Source organism: Puma concolor, chromosome B4 (genome assembly GCF_028749965.1).
Source record: "Puma concolor isolate L17-30 chromosome B4, mPumCon1.1.hap2, whole genome shotgun sequence".
NCBI classification, from domain to species: domain Eukaryota; kingdom Metazoa; phylum Chordata; class Mammalia; order Carnivora; family Felidae; genus Puma; species Puma concolor.
The window spans coordinates 120,962,844-120,983,385 of record NC_141673.1 but is presented as its reverse complement, the minus strand read 5'-3'; the positions used below and the strand labels follow the sequence as shown (position 1 = coordinate 120,983,385).

The window sequence follows — 20,542 nt, the reverse complement described above, 5'->3', positions numbered from 1 at the left end:
TGACCTGGCTGAAGTCGGACGCTTAACCGGCTGCGCCACCCAGGCGCCCCTCCAGGGGTTCTTCAAGAGCCAGACTAATTCCACCACAATACCCGAAAGTTATTCGCATTTATCGCACTTGTTCTTAGTATCTTGATAAAAGATAGAGAAGCTATTGTCTGTTATGCCAGACATTTAAGAATATATTCAAAAATGTAAAACAATGCCACTCTTCTCACTATCTAAAAAAATTTTTTTCGGGGCGCCTGTGTGGCTCAGTCAGTTGAGTGTCCGACTTCGGCTCAGGTCATGATCTCACATGAGTTCAAGTCCCGCGTCAGGCTCTGTGTTGACTGCTTCGGATTCTGTGTCTCCCTCTCTCTCTGCCCCTTCCCCACTCATGCTCTGTCTCTGTCTCTCAAAAATGAATAAAAAGTTAAATTAAAAAAAATTTTTTTTTCAAATGCCCAATGTGGGGCTCGAACTCACAATCCTGGGGTGAAGAGTCACATGCTCCACCATCTGAGCCAGTCAGGTGCCCCACTATTTTTTGTTTTATTTTGGAAAAACACAGTCATTCTTTCTAAGAAATATTATATTTATTTTAATATGTAAGACTTTATTACTGTGATTTTTGTATGAATTAAGAAATTAACACTGTTCAAATGTTCACAATTTTAATTTCCCTCATGGTAAATATAGGTAGATATAACCCACATAAACAAAAGTTCTCGTTGGTATCCTCAAAAAGTTTTAAGAGTGTAAAGGATCCTGAGAACATTTACCGTGAGAGTAAATGGAAACATCATGGCTCCTTCCCATTTGGAGTTTGTACCGGATTATCTGCCGACCACCCAGCAACACTCACTCCCTCTATGCACCACCCACTATCACAGGGGCTGAAAGCCTGAGAACTCGTTTCCTAGAACCCCTTGCCAGGAGGGTCCCAGATTAGATTCTGCCAATGAGATGCATTCTCACAAAATTTGGAAACTGGAAGCCAAATCCTTACTTTATGGGCAGGTGTCCAGGCTTCAGCAGATGTGGGATTTTTCAGCAGCTCTGGATATTGCTATAATCACTGGTTTCAGTAATTCATGCAGCTATCTATGATTATCACCAATAGTTTCCTGTTGTTCCAGAAATTTCCTAACTCTCTTACAGCTAGTGGCAAACTTTAATTGTTCTTCTTCCACTCTTTCAACATTTTTGTAACCAGGAAGTTCCCTTATTTATAACCCTTTCTGCTCGGAATACCTGGAGAGATTTTTGTCTTCCTGAACCTGTTTATTTTGTAGTTGGAGAGTCCAGCAAAGACCACACCAACAAATAAATTACAAAAGACACACAGACTCTGATAAATACCACAAGAGAAATAAATGAGTGTTGTAATATAGAGTAAGAATAGAGGCTTTATCTTAGGTTTTATTTTAGATTACAAAATGTATACATGAGACCTATATGTAATCTGTTTATTTATGTTGGTGATTACAGACTTTTATTTTCTAAGGAGGTGTGCAGTTTTTTTTTTTTAAGTTTCAAGGCATGAGGAAATAAAATCATGATATTATACTGGCAAAATGACATTGACTTTAAGAAATTAATACCAGTGTTCCTTGTCACAATGATTTGTGAACGTGTTACAGAATTTTACAGATCTTACCATATGGAAATGTTTTACACAGAAATTCTTGGGAACATAATTTAGAATCTTGTTACATAATAGCTTGATATAAAACATTGATTTGCTGATGTGATTAATGAAAAGCAAAATTTCCATTAATTTTTATTTTCATCTCTGAAAAATATTCTACTTCATTAACTCTTCTAGAAACACCAGCACAATATAAAACACAACTTCTAGTGGACTGGAGCAGAAACCTTAGGTTGTAGCAATGAAACATATCACACCTCAGTTCTGCAGAAACAAGCAATGTTCACCATCAGTGATTATTGAATTAACATATTTTACCAAAGTTGCAAGGAAGACATAAAAGTTGAAGTTATATTCATCAGATAAAATGGATGTATGTGTGTGTGTGTGTGTGAGTGTGTGTGTGTGGTGTAAAACTAGATTTCTCTGAGACTTAAGGCTGTCTTTTTAGGTCTATGACACAAAAAAGAATGTGACACAGAAGGACACGTTTTTCATTAGAATGAACAATAGAAGTCAAATACCAACCTAGTTCATTTTCCAAATTTCAGAAACCAGGAGGGCTAGTGACTTGTCTAGGGCAGACTTATCCCAGATGCCTCACTGCCTTGGCTTTAGAGCTGTTAATGAAGCCCAAGCCCCACTGGCCATGGAGAATTCTCCAAGCTCAACTCTGTGGAATTTTCATTATGAAAACAATAGATCTTTGAACCTTTTCCTGAATATAAAATTTACTATACTGTTGGAAGTACTTTTGAGTAACTGCATATTCTTTCCCAGAGATGATTGCAAATTTTTCCAATCCCAGTCTTAACACTCAAGAGAGAATTCCCCCCAGGGGTGCCTGAGTGTCTCAGTCAGTGAAACACCAACTCTTGGTTTTGGCTCAGGTCATGGTCTCACAGTTTGTGAGTTCAAGCCCCATGTTAGGCTCTGTGCTGATGGTATGGAGCCTGCTTTGGATTCTCTCTCTCTGCCCCTCCTCTGCTCTCTCTCTCTCTCTCTCAAAACAAATAAATAAACTTAAAAAATTAAAAATAAAAGAAGAGAATTTCCTCCACATGAAACTTTTAGAGGAAACTGCGTTCAGAGAAAGTGAAGATGAGACTTCTAAGTGTTTTCCTTGGGGCACTTGGGTGGCTTGGTTGGTTAAGCATCTAACTCTTGATTTCGGCTTAAGTCATGATCTTGCCATCATGGGATCGAGCCCCACGTTGGGCTCCATGCTGAGCACGGAGCCTGCTTGGGATTCTGTCTCTCTCCCTCTCTTCCTGCTCCTCCCCACCCCTCTTAAAATAAATAAATAAACATTTTTTACAAATACTTGTTTTTCTTGCATGTTTAGTTAGGGATTCCTATATAGGAAGGCTGTAATAGAAAGAAATCTGGTACTAGATCTCTCACATAACTGTAATTTATTAAGCAAGTAACTCACATCCAGTTTATCCTATAGACCCAAGAAGACAGTACTAAGGGTCAGGGAAATCTAATTCTGTTGTATACATGAGTAACTGCCAGTTACTCAAGCTTGTTGAGCCTCAGCTTCCTAATCATACCTAATTGCTAAGACTGTAGCAGAAGCTAAATCAGTGAATGAGTAAATGAATGAATGAATGAATGAATGAAGAGTATGTGCCTTGGTCCTTATCGGTGCCTTCACACAATCACCTTCAGCACAAGCTCTGAAAATAAGTTGATTCTATGTCCCCCTTCTTATTTCACACATAATGAGGTTTAGAAATGCTGAGGACTTGGGCGTGTTGAAAATTTATTTGTTGGTATTAATTCATTGGCTATGAGCAATACAAAGAAGAGGGAAGAGCGGTTTGATTAAGCTCACTGTCTCCTAACCTCAAGAGTGAATCATGGCGTGTATTTCCCAACCAAGCAGGTGCTATAAAAAGCACCACACAAGTCAAGGGACTGGGTTTTCCTCTTTTCATTTGTTCATTCTGTTTAAATCTTTCCCTTCTCAACTTGCTTTCATTAAAGCCTTAAAAAAATCATTTTTATCCTTTCCAGTAAATATGAATATAATATCCTTCACCATTATTAATAACCTTTTTTTTTTAATTGGTGGGTTTTGTTTATATTCAATCCACATGCTTTTCTTCATTTGGTTTCTATGGGTACCTTTCTCCTCTTGTAATGATGAGTCATATCTGTGGGTGCTTAAAAAAAAGAGGTTATCTAAAATATATTGAAGAAAAGCGCATACTTTATTTTGTTCCCCTAAGTTTTCTCTTTTCCCAGAGGAGGCACATTTGTTTGAAGTACCACTAACTTTGTAAAAACTAAGCTACAAGAGGGGTGCCTGGGTGGTTTAGTCGATTAAGCATCTGACTTCGGCTCAGGTCATGGTCTTGCTGATCATGAGTTCAAGCCCCGCATCAGGCTCCGTGCTCACAGCTCTGAGCCTGGAGCTTGCTTTGGATTCTGTGTTTCCCTCTCTCTCTGCTCCCACCTGCTTGCACTCTGTCTCCGTCTCAAAAATAAATAAACATTAAAAACAAAAAACTTAAAAAAAAACTAAGTTACAACAGAGCTGTGATCAGATGAAAACTAAGGAAGTGTGTTTTAGTTATTTTTAAATTATTGCTCTCTATCTTTTTACAAAAGGTCCTGATGAGCAGATAAGATGATTGTTTGTTTGTTTTTTAACCTGGTAGCAGAGGGGGTTAATGGGTGTTAGGTGGGTGTTAATCAGTTTATTAACCGATGAATAGAGTGAAAGCCAGAAGGGCCTTCGGGAAACAAAGTAGGTGGTAAGGTGTAGGATGCTGGAGGTGGAAAGAATCTTGGAGAATAATCCAATATTCCAAATCCCTTGCTTTATAAATGAGGTAGTCGCAAGCAGGTGAGACAAAGTGACAATAAAACCTGCCCCTGGCAATTCAAGAGTTTCATATGAATCTGCACATGAAAAGCAAAGTGAGAAACGGAAGTCCTTCTCTATTTAAATTAGGTTCAGAACCAGAATTGTCAAGTTGCGCTGTCTGTTTTGATTGGGTCGTCAAACCCCTCGGGGAATTTTTCTAATTTCTAGTAGAAGTTGTGCTTTGCCAACCCAGTGTGTGTCTATAGGAAAGTAAAGGTCAGCTCCTGCAACCCTGTGGCTACCTGAACAGCTTTTAGAACCGCATACAGCTCAGTTTTGTGCTGAGAAATTACCTTCCTGCAATCCATTTACCTTGGCTTCTATTGCTTTTCATGTAGTCCGCAATCTAGTCACTAAGCATCCAAGATATGCATCGCTCCGGGTTCCTAATGCTTCATGAGAATATAAAAGTACCCAGCAAGGTCCTTTAGGAACTTACAGTCTAATTAATTAGGAAATAAATAGATGGGTGACAAAAGTGACAGATCACATGCCTGCGTGTACGAGAAGCTGGGATTCAGCAAAGGGGATGGTGTCAAACATTGTCCTGAGTTGAAGCTGGACCAGGAAATGCGGACAGCTTCTAGATGTATGAGGGAGACAGGGAACTGCATTTTCAGGAAGGAACAGCATGGGTACCCACTTTAAGTTGGTACCAAACAGCATATAAATTAGGATCAGAAAGGAAAATAATCAGTTGGGGGAGCAGGGATTCATCGTGAGGAATAGATAGGTCTGTTTTACAGGGTCTTGAATACCAACCTGAAGCCCTTTATATTTATCTCATTAAGTACAAGAGTCCTACCCTTCACAAGCCTATTAGGAAATAACCTGTTCATGATGGAAAGTGGAGAAGATAAATTGCCTTGTGATCCATTAAAATAATGACACGAAGCCAAGTTGCCTGATTTCCCCAAAACCCAATTTTATGAGCTACTCCTCTGGTAAAATTCTCTCCTGACTCTGCAACAATATAAAAGAATACTTTCTGTGCCATAACATTGAAACAGATGAGTGCTTTGGGTTGTGCTCCTCATGTGAATTTGTAAGTCTTTATTGTTATTTCATTGTGGAAATTGTTTGGGCAAATACATATTCAGAAGTATGTTCAAAAAGCAAAAGCTTATGAAGGGAAAAAAACTAAAAATGTAATGGATCTGACAGGACAGCAAAGAAATAGAAATGATGAGGCTTGAATTTCCAGTACATGTATCAGTATTTTGTGTGAGTGGACCAGAAGAAGGACCTTGCCTACCCCTTAGCAACTCTTAAAGGTCAAAATGAGGCCTGAGAAAAACAGAAGTGATGAAGGCAGATGAAGAGGGGGCAGGGAGGGGAATGAAGCCGTCAGCGCCTTCGGGAACTCCGAGTAAGGCTCTGGTGACTGGGTAGCTATCTAGCCATATCACAGCCAATGGTCTGGAAGTAGCCTTTGATGTCAGGATGGGAAGTGTCATGGGGTCCCATCATTCCCTATCAGTGTTAAGCTGGACATCCTTGTTGGCACCCTCAGGTGGACCAGAAGAGCCTGTTTGGGGGTTGTCCTCCTCCGCTGAGTTTACAACTCCAGAAGTGACACATATGGAGTGCAGAGGGCGGTGGGTGGGGAGAAGAAGGAAGGATAAACCCATTTAACCAGCCAGACCAACGGAGTCAACGCTGCTGGGCAAAGGTATCAGGAATGTCACTGCAGAGCCACTTGCAGCCATTCTTCTCCATGGACTCTGATAGCTTCATTTTCAGCCCCACTGGGTTAGTTGATGAAATAGCAAACCTCAGGGTTACCTTTATGGCCTTTTCTCTTTTCTTGTTCAGGGCTATTCGCCCAGCCTCCTCATCTTGGCTAGAAACACTCAGCATCTTCGGAAGCTCCGTGTGAGGCTCTGGTAACGAGGTAGCTATCCAGCCATTCCAGATGTCTAGGGTTCAAGTCTTTGGCTATGTGTAGGCAGCCTTTTCTAAAGAGATGCTGGATGGAAGAGAGTCTTCTGGGTTTACCTGGGTCTCAGCCCAGGCTCCTAGGCATTCAGGAGACCAAAGAAATGGTGCTGAGGTTCAAAGCCCTCCTGCTTTTCTCCATCTGGCGGATGGGGACATATGGAGTTCGACAACTGTCCCAGCTTGTGATCAGACCTGGGGATAGATACTTAGAGGGAAAAAGCGATGTGAGTGATATAACCAATTCCCTTTGAACTAACCTGGTAATAAGTACGTTGTGTCCTTAACCCAACCTAGCCTAGAAAAACCATTTACCTTTAAAACCTTTTTTTTTTTTTTTTTTTTTTTTTTGATTTCCAAACCACAAGTTCATGACTACTGAAACTACACATGACCTCAGTGGTCTTTCTGCTGCCATTTCATACCCGGGATAGGAGTCTGAGGAATGGGGGCTCAGGGATGGCTGATGATACGGAGGTTCATCTGTGCTGATTTTCAGATCTAGGACAGTCCCGCTTCCCAACACCACCTCACACATGGGTTCTCAGGGTCGCTGGTTCTACACTGGACTCCCAGTATTCCCCTCATGGTTAGTTTGCCTTCCTCCCTGCTACTCAGAGAAAGCTTCGGAGAATGGAACAGAGGCAGTATATGAAAGCTGAGCTGGTGCCTGAGACTAAATTCTTTTCTAAGACTAATCTCAGAAGCCTCTCTTGAAGGTGTTGCTACAGAAGCCAAAGGAAAAGCCAATCTTTCACGCCAAGATTGATGGAGTTTCATAGTTGAGCATGACACCACCAGGGGGCAGTATGTCCACTACTCATTATTTCAGTCTTGACCAAAGTCGAATCCAAACCACACAACCTTTTCTGTCCCTGTACAGGAGCTTCACGAAAGCCCTTAGGTGGCATTTAAACTTTAAAGTTGTGGAAATGTTTAGTAAATCTGACAGCATCATTAAGAGTAGGTTGGATTTTTCCCTTAAAACCAATACCAAATTCAATTTTACTGGGAGTATGTCACCATTCATTTTCTCATCTGAAATGGCCATTTTTCACTGGTTTCACCATCTGAAATAGGAATGCATTATTTCAAATTATGTGATTCCCCGCCCTACGCTGTAAAAGAGAAAACTTGCTTTCCTGTGTCTTGTAAAACTTTGCCTTCAGTCCATGTTATTAAAATGTAGTAATATACAAGGATACCATGATATACCAAGACAGCTTCATATTCAGATGAGTTCAGCTCTGGCCCTGGGAATGACATAGCTCTTGCCCTCAAGAGCTTATGGTCCCCCAGGGGGTCAGCCAAAGTAACAGAAGGGCCAGTTTCCTAGCACTCTGTTAGCTTTTAGGGAATAACTGGTCAGTTTGGAAAATGGAAAGAAGAAACAATAGGGTCATTTCCAGGACCATTACAGTTTAGGGAACCTGTCATGTTCATAATCTCAGATTTGGGGGTAATACCCGTCAAGTGCCAAATATATGTTGTATATTATAACCAAATTAGGGCAAACAGCTTCCTCGTTATTAAGAGAGCGTTTTGCCTTTTTCTTACAGTTTTCATTATTTCCTAAGAAATGTTTTCTGAGGAAGTTTTGCAAATATATGATGCATGGGAATAGACACCAGTTGAGTTGATAATCCAGGAACTGTCTCATAAAAGCACTGAAGAGTTTGGAAGAACATTGAGCTTTTAGATTGAACCAGCAATAAAATAATGTCATTGCTCCATGAACCAGGTGCTATGTTCTTGCCTAATGTGTCTTAATTCTAATTAGTTAAACAGCAAAATTGAGCCCTTATTTTTTAGCAAGGTTAAGTGTATGGTTGAGTGCGCTTAGCACAGGTTAGGGATTTATAAACTCTTAATCCTGTCCCAGGTCTATTATTGACTTTGGGAAAGTCATTTAACCTCTTGTTTCTTATTTCTCTGGAGTAAAATGGAAGTAATAAAAAGGCCCATCTCAATGGGATGCTGTGATGAATGTCACAAAAGATGAAAATATATTTTGCAAATTCAACTGGTACTGCAACACTGATGTGAACCCTCAGCATAGGGGCATGTGTCCTGTTTCAAAGAGAAGGAGCCCCTTGACCTCATTCTTTTGCTCACCTCCACCTTTGAATGAGTCCAGAAGGTCACCCAGCCCTTCTTGCCTTTATGTGAAGCAGACACAATCCGTTCAAAGACGTTCAGAAAGCATCTTATCTTTATGTTCTTCAGGAAACAAGGAATGCCAAAGGCAAATTATTATCATTTTGTTTATACCCCCTTCTTGCCTTAGGGTGACGGGAAGGTATAGGGTTTGGAGAACAAAGTGGCTTTATTATGTAGGACGCAGATAATTCTCTTTTTTATTGTGAACCCAACAACTGGCACAGTGCCTGACACAAAATAGCCACACAGAGGTTTGTTAAAGGAAAGGTGGAAGAGGGATGCCTGGGTGTCTCAGTCCGTTAAGCGTCCGACTTTGGCTCAGGTCATGATCTCACAGCTCATGAGTTCGAGCCCCATGTTGGGCTCTGTGCTGACAGCTTGGATCCTGGAGCCTGTTTCGTATTCTGTGTCTCCCACTTGTGCACTCTGTCTCCTGTCTCTCTCAAATAAATAAACTTTAAAAAAAAAAAAGGAAAGGTGGAGGGAAAAAATCTGCTGGTTCACCTGAAATGCTAATGGCCATGCCAGAGTGTTTAGAAGCTGCATTTTTAAGGAAGATCTAAATAATAAAATAATCATGAAATAACAGGAAGTAATACTAATCAAATTTATCTCAACTTGCACATAAAATAAAAATTTAAGACATTAAAAAATGAGTTTTAACTTTCCCTTTAGTTGGTTTTATGGATTTTTTTTAGTAGTCAAATTTTTCTATAGGCCCAAGTGCCCAACACACACAAAAACAAAGAGATGCCAGTTTAAACTCACACCGTGGAATGTCTAGCGACCCTGAAGTTGCTCACATGGGAAAATGTAATTTCGGCCAGATGGACTTTCTTCATGCTTACTCCTAAGCATCCAAAATATTTGGAAATGTAAAGGTATAAAGAGCAGATGCAAATAAATGCCTTTAAAACCCACCTTTATTTTGGGAAAGCTCAGTGTTCCTTGTGAACTGAAAAACAGCACACCTTAGTGGTCTAAGCTTTTTCAGATTTAGAAGGATTCCTGAGGCTCACCTCTATAGATGGTTTGTACTCAGATTTCAGCAGTTTTGTTCTTTCATTGCTCTGTTACGAAGAAGCACCCACATTTCAAGATTTTTTACCAGCTTACAGAAAGTTCTACCATGAAAGGAGAACTTGGTATTATTTCAGGAGAAGAGTTATATTCTCTCAGATTACCACATGTCCCCAAAAAGCTATTGTGGAAGGGAACACAGATTATTGCTTGGAGGAAAATGTAGGTTGAAAGCCATTTTCAAGAAAGAAATGCTTTTTTTTTTTTTTAACATGACTTGGATCCATTTTCAATAAAGAGCTTTGTTAATCATTTTTCCTAATTACTTTGGCTAACTCATATTTGATGAAAAAAAAATACTGTGAAAACTGCAGTGAAGTATAAGTTGCTCTCCCATGTAATTAGTTTGTTCTCAGAACTCATTTTTATTATGAAAATAATTTGTGGTGGGTAGTTATAAGGGAGAGGCTCAAGCTGGAAGGCTTCAGGATAATATTCCCTATGTGAAACTTTCTCTACCATGACAATTCATTTTATTCACTGGAAGTCAAATGTATATTTTACATCTAATTCCTGATATACAGAGTACACAGGCCCAGGCCCTCAATTGTCTGACAGTGTTTCTATGGCACTTTCATGGGGGGAATTAAAGTCTTCAAGCATCAGTGGCCACATATTTCCTTCCAGAGAATCTGTTTCTGGGGCCCTGTTTCCCTTTCCTGCTCTCACTTCCTCCCCCTGAAAATTTGATGGCATGGGAGATACAGGGACTAGTGGAAGAGGGAAGGGGGGGAAAGCCATGCCCATAGACACCCAGAGTGACTGCCCTTTGGGCACATTGACTGGTTTTGTTTATGGTTCCCTAAAGCCAAGAGGGGAAAGTAGGGGGAAGGGGGCCTTTCATTTTCTTTTCTAAAATAAGTCTCTCTGCCAGTGTTCTGGATCCTATCCCTGCCACCCCTCTGCACCCCTAGGAACTGTCTCTCAACTTTTTAAAAAATTTATCCTCCATTTGGGTTTTTCTCCTTTGCCTCCAAACCATGATGAGTAAGTTCATTTGTATTTAAAAAAAAAAAAAAAAAAAAGACTTACCCTTAACAAAGTCGTCTTCTTTTTTGTTTGTTTTGTTCCAAAGTTTAACAAATGTCCTTTCCCTGGTGATTTAATTCAATAAAACTTTAAGTCTATACAGTAGAGAGAATTTCCCAAATATCTCAGGGGCCTTGAATTGTGGACAGCTCCCCCTGCCGCCCAACCCCTCCCTCCCATATTCATTATAGAGGGAAAATGTATTAGAAACTCTGGCTAATAAAAAGTCCACGTGCCCTGCACCAATTTATTAAGGCTACTGCAGATTTCATAACACTGCTGCGAGCGTGGTTAGTATATTGTAATATTTTCTAGTATTTTTTAGTTCAACTCAGTAAAGTATTCCTTTGTGAGGTTGGCATCAGGCATTGAGGAATACAGCCTGCATGTTGGATGGGATGGTGTCATTGTTTTTAACTTCAGATATTACCCATGCTTCCCATGGAACCAGCAATAACTAGCAAAGGGTTTATATGAGTATTTAATAGCAACTAAATTAGTAAGTCTCTCTGACCTTTATACTCTTCAAATGTTTTTTGTTTTGTTTTGTTTTGTTTTTAACTCTGAATAGCATCAATTATTTCACATTTAGGAGAAATCTCACCTTACACTCTCCTATTGTATCTAGTTATGCAGCCAGTTTGGATTTCTGAAATGAGAAAATTTGACTGGTAGCCAGTGGATCAGAGGGAGAAATCCTGTTGCAAAAAGAGGCAAGTTTCACAATTGCTTTCCTCATGAAAATGGGACAGCATAGGAGGACTCTGGTGATTAACATGTCCCTCTGAGTCATAGGTGTTTTCCATAATTCTGCCACTAACACAAACTTGCAGTAGTCAAACAACAAAATTTCACTCGATCAGACCCAGTGGTTTTGTCTCAAAGTCTTTAAACTTCGAAGCAGTAGAAGGTCAGCTGGTTTGAAGTTAATATTTACTTAAGTAAAGCCTCTTTTACAAAATCTTACTAGTTTGGTATGAATATTCAAAATATTTCAGGGCCTTTTTAATTTTATTTGAGGATGAGATTTTTCGAGTAACACCAGGTACCTTCAGTGCACTCATTCGCCCTTTACAACCAAATGGTTGCCAATGTTCTTATTCATTCATTATAAGAAAATCCATTAAGGGCTTCTACTCGGCCATATGTAGTTGTGTAATGGAAGTTACTTTGGGTAAAAGTAATAAAACTATACCTATTTGAAAGCAAACTATAATACACTTTTTAATCACCTACTCCGGTTAGTCTGAATTCACCACATTTGACCCTGGAGAACTTTTCCTCTGTGAGCGCCAGCGTGCTCATCTATGAAATGGGGCTAATAATGCCTAGCCTGTAGGGTTGTCATGTTGATCACATGAGCTGATATGTGGGGAGCAGTGCATGGCTCTCAGAATAAACTAGTACTCGTCTTTATTATAATGAAGCAATTAAATAGCTATGTTAAAAAAAATTTATTTAGGGGGCGCCTGGGTGGCGCAGTCGGTTAAGCGTCCGACTTCAGCCAGGTCACGATCTCACAGTCCGTGAGTTCGAGCCCCGCATCAGGCTCTGGGCTGATGGCTCAGAGCCTGGAGCCTGTTTCCGATTCTGTGTCTCCCTCTCTCTCTGCCCCTCCCCCGTTCATGCTCTGTCTCTCTCTATCCCAAAAATAAATAAACGTTGAAAAAAAAATTAAAAAAAAAATTTATTTAGTAAAATAATCACTCCTTGGCCTGGCCTGTGGTTTATGCAAGTGGAAGGATCTTGGATTTTTTTTTTTTTTTTTTTTTTGAGAGAGAGAGAGAAAAAGACAGAGTGCACATGCGAGTGAGGGAGGGGAAGAGGGAGAGGGGAAGAGAGAATCTTAAGCAGGCTTCGTGCCCAGAGCAGAGCCTGATGCAGGGCTTGAGCTCATAACCACGAGATCATGACCCAAAGCAAAATCAAGAGTCAGACGCCTAACTGACTGAGCCACCTAGGCACCCCAAGATCTTAGATTTTGAAGTCAGACTGACCTGAGTTCACATCCTGGGTCTGTTGTTTGATAAGAATATAATTTTTAATGTAGAGACTCTCATTCCTTGTGAATAATGGGGGATCCATTCTGCCTGTCTCTGAGAGTTGTTATCAGGATTAATAGTGATACTAGAGGGCTTAGTAAGATTCCTTATTAAAGGTAGTTGGCATAGTGATTTTCAGTTCTTGGGATTTCATAATTTTTGTCATCCAGTGGCTAATGGAGCTTAGTGTGGTGAGTCGAGCAAGTATTAAAAGGAAGAACCCAGACTAAGTAAGAATGTTCATAAAGTCTCATGATAAAGCAGTAATAGAACCGTCATGAGAACCTGGAATGAAGATCAGCCAAGTTGGAAGACTGTTCTCCATAATAGCATTTATAACTATTTGAACTCAATACAAGAAAGAATCTAAGTAGTGTGAACATAGCCAGTGTTTTAAAAACTTACTAACGTGGCTATTTCAGGGTCACAATTCAAAAATGTTTGTGATATATTTTAATTGTGGCATAGTTCAAATTTTAATAACATGGCTATTTTAGTATCAAGACTCAATGTGTTTGTGATACATTTTAATTGTGTTCAATGACTTTTTCATAGTTTCATCCATGATTTTTTTTTTTTCCATTTAAAAATGTGTTTCTCTGGATTTTAATAAGGGCTGATATAAACAGATTTCCATTTGGGGAAATGTTCTAAAGGGCTGTACTACCCTGTGTGCACTCATTTCACAGATATCAACTAAACTCACCACAGCTTCCGGAAGTGTAGGAATCTGCTGACTGTAGGGGAAGATTACAATGTCAAGTTCAATTTTCTGGGGCTCCTCAGGGATCCTGGGATAGTCCTTCACAGAAGAGGTCCCTCTTGGCCTTGCCCATGATTTCAAAATTTGTATGTAGAGCAGCTCATCTTCTTTAGTGGAGCACACCCCCCACCCCTGTCTTCCCACAGTGCCATGGTTATTTCCCTCTGGGCACAGCAGGGCTAGTGGAACCCAAGCATGTCAGCATAGCAGGCTCTTACGAGGATACAGCAATGGTGCCTGACCATCACTCCCCAGCAAAAGGAGCAAAGAGGCGAATCAGAGATCATTAAGCCTTTCATTCAGGCTCTTCAAGTATTAGTTGGCCTCCCCTGATTTCCTTCCACCCTCAACTACACAAACTTACTCTTATTTTTTCTAATGCTTATTTATTTTTGGGAGAGAGTGAGCACAAGCTGGAGAGGGGCAAAGAGAGAGGGGGATAGAGGATCTAAAGCAGGCTCTGTGCTGAGAGCAGAGAGCCTGATGCAGGGCTCGAACCCAAGAACCGTGAGATCGTGACCTGAACTGAAGTCAAATTCTCAAGACTGAGCCACCCAGGTGCCCCGTTAACTTGCTTTTATTTTCACGGCTAATTTAGCTTCACATGTTTACCTTCCTTTGTAGTGCGCAACTAATGTTTTGTGGAAAACTAGAAGTCGAAACCTCTAATTGGGGGTATCTTGTAAAGGCCTTGTACCTTGTATGTGTGATTACAAGGCATTCTGTGCTACAGGTGTATATGCATTTTATTTTTTGTTCTTCCTTGTTTTTTTAATCGGCATGAATTTTTAGTTACTCAGCAGTTACTTGGTGGAAATGGTGACATTATTATTTGTATTTTTCAGGTGGAGAAACTGAGGTCCTAACTTTGTACTGATCGCACTGTGTATGCTGTGTCTCAGAGACAGTTTGAGCCCCAACCAGAGCCCCTGGGTATTGCCCCCAAAGGACTGCATTACTTATCTGTGGAGGACTTCTCTTCATTTTCTTTTTAGGTAAGGTCTTTCTTTTTCTTAAGTCCTAAGATAAACATTCATCATCTTAACAGTGAATGAATTATGAGCTAAAGGTCTCTCTGTAAAACTTGGCTTTTTGATTAGTTCCTCCCAGAGCCCAGTGGAACAAAATGTCTGAGTTGAACCTTCTGGTCTTCCTCCAATATGTATTTACTCTGATATGCAGCAGTTTTCTTCTTCAAGCTGTCCTTTCTCTGGGCTTGCAGTCAGTGCCATCCATGTATGTAATACTTTTCAAGGCATGTTTTATATTCACATATATACCCGTCTTTGCATTCAGACTCTGGCCTAAAGCCAGCATAACGACTAAAGAATAAGAGAATGTTGAAAGAACGTGAACTTTTGGCAAATGGTATGTGGACCTTTGTAGGTCTCTAATGACTTTGTCTATGGACTGAATAGAATGAATAAAAAATAAGGCCCTTTTAGGCCAACCCAATAATCTGATTTTGTTCAGAGTCAGGCTCCCACAAAAATAGCAAAGTCAATTTGCCAATTTCATTGAGGTTCTTTTGCTTTGCCCAAAATAGCCTCGTATAGGTAGGTAGACTTGAGGGTTTGGAATGAGTGAATGAGATGACCAAACTGACTCCCAGATTTGGCTATGTTTATTTGGCCCAAATTCATTAGGTCAATATTTTACACTAATAAAAGCAATTTCCATTTTGAGTTTTCTCCCATTACGGGGTTTTCATCCAGCCTTCCCCATTCGGACACCATATTGTGAAATTTTGATATTTGATCAGAGGGAGTTAGGAAAGAGAATACATCTATCCTATCGCAGTACAGTCTTTGTTCAACTTGAGTTTTGCTTTATTGAGCAGTGTGAATCAATACTCAGCCATGTTGCAAAGCACCTAAGAACATCATGATCTGAGAATCACTGACAAGAAGTCACCGAACTTAGCTTCAGTGACTCCACAATTGGGAATTCATGGCTCCCATCTTTGTACCAACTCTGCCACAGAAAGTTTGCTCAGTAATGCAAGAGTCCGACTTGCAAAATAGCCTATGAATTCGAGGAACCAAAGAGAGCATTTCTTTTCTTTCTGTAAAGTGACAGTGTTGGTGGAACACTGTCGGATAAAAGAGGGCATGTGGATGCTGGATTTGGGGCAGCGAGGTCCTGCTTTTTCTTGTCCGGAAACTGAAATGGCCTGAGAAAGGAAATTCAGAAGTCCTCTTAGCTCCTGGTGATTTACTCTGATTTCCCCTTGTAGGCATATGGATTCGATTTTCTACTGTCTCTATAAATACTGTTGTGTCTGTCTCACTGCCAAGCCAGCTACCTTTCTCACCCCAGAGAGAAGCCAGAGATCAGACATTCCTAAACTACAGTCCCATCAGACACCATAAAGGGAGGGAGCAGATCTGGCAGTCAAAATGATGTGTGTACTTGAATCTTGAAAGAGCCAGGCTAAACTTAGAGTCAGTGGGCTCCCATAAATAACCTGTGTTCCTCTCTCTTTGTGTGGTTTGGACTGGAATGCCTTTCTCTTTACAGTTGTACAAGCAGCCAGAGATCAAAGAGTCACCGTTTATGGAGGCAGAGTTCATTACAAAGTCATTGTGCTCAGCAGGAGGACTCTGGCTAAAGCACTAATAATTTTCTCCCATTACTATTTTGTTGCATGGATTGGGGTTGGAGGACACTAAAAGACCTTGCAACAACTTTAAATAACGTAAAAAAGAGAGAGGGAGAAATGAAAATTCACTTTCAAAAGAGGGCTAAAACTTAACTGGCATCTTTATAGGGTATGGTATGTGGTAGGAGGAAAGAGGAAGTAAAGAAATTGACCCATTGCCGCATGGAACGTGGTTCAAGAAGAATAATAGAAGGCAGAACATTATCCTGTGTAATTGACTTACCCTTGGGTAAGCATTATGGAGAGCCTTTGATAAGCGGTGCAGAACATGTACGTGGATTTTTTTTTTAAGCCCAAACTAGATAATGTATTTGAAAAACAGGCTTTGAACTAGTTTGCTAGCATGTGAGGAATACATGTGTTTTAAATTATAGCTTTGGTGATGCCAGAAATCCCGGGGTTGCGGATAATCACAATGGTACAGAATAATAACTACTACTTATTCTGTGTCTACTATGTGCCGTGTGCTGTGCTGCATATGCCGTATCTTTTCATCTTCCCAAGCTCGCACAGGGAGGTGTTGTTAGCTCCACTTACACACAGGGAAACGGGACTACGCAAAGTTTAAGCGCTTTGCTCAAAGTCATGCAGTCATTAAGGGGTGAATCCAGGATTTGAACTGACTCTGGAATGAAGCAGAAACGTAGACTAGTTAGCGCATCTGGCTCCGAACGCCTCCCCTGGCCTCTGTTGCAGGAGTTATTGGGAGTTCTGTTTTCCAAGCTTAGGAGTTCTGCTCACGAAAAGCCGCCGTGTCGATCTGTGATGGCAGCTCTTCGGGCCAGGATAGATCATCTCCAAGCCCTGCTTTGCTGTTTGCCTTATTTCCCTTCTCTACACAGCCCTCCTTGGGCTTCTAGAACTGCCACGGACCGTACACGTGCCTCCTGCTGGGAGCATTCCCTAGAATGTGTGATGAAGAAATTGCCTAAAGGAGATATTTGTCAGGTCTGTTGCCTACTTCAAGGACAATAAAGGACGCTTGTTGGACTTCTTGTTTAACTTGTATACGATGTGAAAAATACTTTCTTTGAAAGAAAACTCAAGGCACTGAATGAGTCTCTCTGTGTTAAGTGCTCTGTCAGAGTGTTGTCCATAGGTCGTTGGGCTTGATCACTGACACCCCGTCCACCATACTGCACCATTTGATCTGGTGTTTTCTGCATGGAAGTTAGGGACTGTATATCTTGTAAAGGGTCTGTCACATGCCTGATCAGTTACAGTGATAACTGAAGACCATTTCCTCAAATGTATTATTTTAACAGGTATCATGTTCTACTTTATGTTAGTTTAATTTTAATCAAAGCTGAACTGTGTGAATCTTGAAAAAAAAAAAAAGCATGTGATATAGTGCAAAGAACTCTATGCCTAGAGTCAATAAAATTCTAGTGGCTAAAGTCTCAGTAGCTTTGTAATCCCTGGGAGACTTGTTCCTTGTCACTGATAAAACCTGCATCACAAGGATGCCATAAGACCAAATAAATAAGATGACTGGAAAACTGCAATGCTTTACAAATGTTACCTTTTTTTCTGTTCTTCTCAGTGATATTACCTTTTGTTCAACCCATCTCTTTATGCTGCTTTAAATGCTAGTAGTTTAGGTGGGCCTGGGTGGCTCAGTTAGTTGTCTGACTTTGGCTCAGGTCATGATCTCATGGTTCATGTGTTTGAGCCCCGCGTCGGGCTCTGTGCTGACAGCTCAGAGCCTGGAGCCTGCTTCGGGTTCTGTGTCTCCCTCTCTCTCTGCCCCTTCCCTGCTTGTACTCTGTCACTGTCTCTCTCTGTCTCTGTCTCTCTCTCTCAAAAATAAACAAAAAAGTTAAAAAAAATTTAAATACTAGTAGCTTAAAAAAAGGTCAGAAATAGGAGCAATCAATCAATCAATTCTTTTTTGCTAGTTTAATTGAAAAGCAATTGAGAGTATCATCCAAAATCCTATGGCTCTTCCTCCATCCATATTTTTTTGAAGGATTTCACACGTGCAGTGTAAGAAATTGTGAGTCATCCTTCTCCAACCCTGACTTTAAGAGTTGCAGAAATCAGCTGCCAGGCAGCACATATGTTCTTAGTTCCATGAGAGGAAGAAAACACATTTGCTGAAAAGAAATGGAAACCTTAAAATCAGAGGAGTTGTAATAAAGACACTTTGCATTTTGCTAACTTCTTTTCCCCTCTGGTTCCTGGCTGCTTTTCTGGCCCTGGACAAGTTCTCTTGCTCCTGAGGCATCTGTCATCCCAAACACTCCTTCTCTGGGATGTGGGCTCCAGCTGGCCATTGTCTATGGGGGAAGGCACAGGAAGTGCAGAATGACCAAAAGATGGGATTATGGTGCAGAAATAATATATCAATAGTGAGTACTTCTTGAATGCAAGGCACTCAAAGGCTATAAATCCATTCTCTTATTAAGATCTAGTAACAATTAAATGTGGTAATAAACCAGCAATAAATTCCAATCTGCAGTTGAGGAGACAACCTTAGAAGGTTAAGTCACTTGGCCAAGGTCACACAGCTAGTAAGCCAGGCAGAGGTGAATCATAAAACCTCTTAGCAGCATTACACATGGGGCCTCCAGACATTGGAAAGGCATTTTCTTCTAGGCAGTTGTCTTCATCAAGCATGCCCCTGAGCCACTAAACATCCTGAGGTGGAAGACTGTGACAAGTTGACATGGTAGAAACGAGATTCAGACTGGTTGTGGACTTCTCTTGAAGCAAAAGAAATCAATTACAAGGAAAATGAAACTCTCAACTTAGTGCTCTGACTTAAGACATTTTTAAGCTCATTTCATGATCCTTTGCCCTTCTTCATCTCTCACTGAAGCAGTTTTGTTCTTCACTTGGTATTCCGTTGTTCTCGTGCATTGTTGGTCAGCGTGTTCTTATTCATTAAACCGTATAAGCAAAAATTGATGTGATGGGAGAACCATGGCAGCCTTAGCCGCAGAACAAAGACTTTTCTAAACCAGCATTTCTCCCCTAACATCTGGGTAAACACTTCATGTGGGTTTTCTTTCCCCGAGTATCTGACGGCATGATTCTATCTTCATAAAGAATTGACGGTGGCATTTCATTTGACCAAAAAAAGTAAAGAAAACAGAAAACATTTCTACATTGAACAAAACCTAAAGGCAACTTGAAAAACACTTTGAAAATTTATTTTCATTTTGCAATCTAAAGCAGATCTAAGGTGTTTCTGCAGACAGGTAGTGTTGGTGGTAGTTCTTCTGAGTCCTTGTGAAAAAGATCATGTTGACTTTCTGAGAATATTCCAGGATTCATCATTAAAAGGGACTTTGAAACATGGTTTTAAACTCCCATTGAAATGGGTCACAATGTCAATCCTAAAGAAAAAACCAATCCAGGTAAACCCAGGATTTTGGCTCCACATCCAACTTCACAATTTGAAACCCCAGCTCACACCTCCAGAAATTCTCCAGCACAAGACCTCTTTCTCCGTGCCCATGCTCACCACAGACACCAATCCTGTGCTTTCCTTGACCCTGCTGAGACTCAGCCAAGAAAAAAGTTCAAAGAATGTCATTTTGCATAAATCTATCAGGATGAAGAGAAATCCACAAGAAAACCGAGTCACAGAAAACCAAGGTGTTGGATGGTAAGATAGTTGTCTCTTCTTTCAGGATTAGTGGGAAAAAGTCTCCCTTGTGCCTCTGAATGAGGGATTTCCCTAAAGACAATAGTGAACTCTATGTTTAGTTGCTAGAACTCTGCAGGCCTGGGATTTAAAGAAAGGTCAGATTTCAGAGGAAGTTGGATGATAATGCCCATTATGACGAACTATAATTTAGAAGCACTCTATAGAGACAAAGAGAATGCAAGGCTTTTAAAATGCGGTTTTAACAAAAATTTAAACTGGTTAGATGAAGCCGTCACTGATTTCCACATGCCTTGGTCAGTAGAATATGCACCTTTTATTATTTATGATTTTGTTTATTTAAAATGTATTTGTTTTGAGAGAGAGATCGCATGCATGTGCGCACACGTAAGAAAGGGAGGGCAGAGAGAGAGAGAGAGAGAGAGAATCCCAAGCAGGCTCTACGCTGTCAGTACAGAGCCCATTGCTGGGCTCGATCACACGAACCGTGAGATCATGACCTGAGCCAAATACAAGAGTCGGACACTTAATTGACTGACTGAGCCACCCAGGCACCCTGAAAATATACCTTTTAAAAATGGAGCCTTTTCTGGGGTCACTGATAACATTCTGGCCCCTAACATTTTTATGATTTAAATACAGTGGATCTTCATAGAGTCTGTATTTGCCCATTCTCTAACTCACTAATATTTATTTGTAATCTCAACGTCAATGCTTAAGAGTGTTTTTGTGGTCCATTCACAT

The 20,542-nt window shown here is 40.5% G+C and overlaps 1 protein-coding gene across 2 annotated transcripts in view; it reads left to right on the top strand.

Annotated features, from left to right (window-relative positions):
* Positions 1 to 20,542, top strand: part of KIAA1217 (KIAA1217 ortholog) — a 755,207-nt gene that overhangs the window by 258,936 nt on the left and 475,729 nt on the right. For both annotated transcript variants that reach the window (XM_086714730.1, XM_086714731.1), the window contains exon 3: positions 14,369 to 14,518. The gene's annotated coding sequence lies outside the window, so the exon portion shown is untranslated. The remainder of the gene's footprint in view (positions 1 to 14,368; positions 14,519 to 20,542) is intronic.